At 34.4% G+C, this 1631-nt stretch overlaps 1 non-coding gene across 1 annotated transcript; it reads right to left on the bottom strand.

Annotated features, from left to right (window-relative positions):
* Positions 1–244: 244 nt before the first annotated feature.
* Positions 245–408, bottom strand: LOC111757148 (U1 spliceosomal RNA). The gene has a single exon (XR_002791518.1). It is a non-coding gene; the product is annotated as a U1 spliceosomal RNA (small nuclear RNA).
* Between the last annotated feature and the right edge of the window lie 1223 nt (positions 409–1631).

Raw genomic sequence — 1631 nt, 5'->3', positions numbered from 1 at the left:
TTACTTAAGAATGTTCTGTGGACTAGTATATTATCTATTTTAGATAGTGACCTATGTGCAGTTTAGAATAATGTGTATTCTGATGTTGTTGGATGAAATACTCAATACACATCTACTAGGTCCATTTGTTCATAAGTTTGATTCAGATTTGTTATTTCTTTGATGATTTTTTGTTTGGTTGATCTGTCTCTTTGTGATAATAGGGTGTTAAGGTCCCCAAATATAACTGCATTATTTTTTTTTTCAAGAGACAGCGTGAACACAGTCCCCTGCTACCACAAATTACACAGTCGATTTTCCCACATTTAGGGAAAGCACAGGGTTCAGCACATCAGGAGTGAAGCGGATAAGCTGCGCCCTGGAAGAACCAGCTTTATGATCATGGTATCTTCCTTGCCAGGTAAATAACTGTATTACTGTTTATTTGACTTTTCAGGTCTATTAAGATTTGTCTTACCCAGTTGGGTGCTCCCACATTTGAAGCATATTTATGATTATAATCTCTTCCTCCAGGTTTTCCCCTAACAAGGATGTAGTGACTTTCTGTTTCTTGCTCATTCTTGCTTTTTTCTGGGTTCCTGTTGCATGGAGTATTGTTTTCCATTCTTTAACTTTTAGTCCATGAATTTCCTTTTGAGTTAAATATGTTTCTTTTGTTGGATTTTCTTTCTTTCTTTCTTTTTTTTTTTTTTTTGTCTTTTTCGTTTTTATCAGTACCAGGGACCGAACTCCTGACCACACACTTGCAAAGGAAGGCACTTATGCTGCTGAGCTAAATCCCCAGCCCCTGGATTTTATTTCTTAATCTACCTTTTCCAGTCTGTTTCTTTTTATTGGTGAGTTGAGACCATTTACATTGATGGACATAACTAATATGTACTGACCTATCCCTATCATGTTATCTTTCTGTTCTCTTTCTAACTTTTCTGTTTAATTGTTTGCTATGCTTTGTGGTTTCCTTCTGCTGTTGTTTTTGGGATTGTAGTTATCTTTGTGTCTTTCTAGAGTGTCTTTAGTATTCTTTGTAGTGTTGGTTTGGTGGTTATGAATTTCATCAGTTGTTGTTTATCATGAAAGTATCTTATTTTTCTATCAATTTTCAAAGATAGTTTTTCAGGGTACATCAATCTGGGTTGGAAGTTGTTTTCTTTTGGAACTTTAAATACTTCACCTCAAGCCCTTCTTGACTTGAAAGTTTGTGTTGAGAAGTCTGTTGATTCTTACAGGCTTTCCTTTATAGGTGATCTGTTTCTTTTCTCTGACAGCTTTTAGTGTTCTGTTCTTGTGCTGAATTTCTGATATCCTAATTATTATATGTCTGGATGAGATTTATTTTGGTTATGGCTAAATGGGATTCTGTATCCTTCACTTATCTGTATATCAGATTCTTTTCCTATGTTTGGAAAATTTTCTGCTTTCTTTTCTGTAAATATTCATTGTATTTCATTTGTTTTGACCCTTGCTTTTTTGTTGACACCTGTCAATGTTATATTGTTTCTCTTTGCACCATGTTGCAGCTGTTGAATTTTTTTTTTGGTTCTTTGTTAATTTTTAAGAGATCTTTTCTTTCATGATCATAAGCTTCCATCTTGTCTTCAAGGTCTGAGAATCTATCTTCAGCTTCATTCTAG

This window comes from Cavia porcellus, unplaced genomic scaffold (genome assembly GCF_034190915.1).
Source record: "Cavia porcellus strain 051 isolate PalLab524CR breed Dunkin Hartley unplaced genomic scaffold, mCavPor4.1 scaffold_3, whole genome shotgun sequence".
Taxonomy (NCBI): domain Eukaryota; kingdom Metazoa; phylum Chordata; class Mammalia; order Rodentia; family Caviidae; genus Cavia; species Cavia porcellus.
This window is presented reverse-complemented; position numbering and strand designations above follow the sequence as displayed.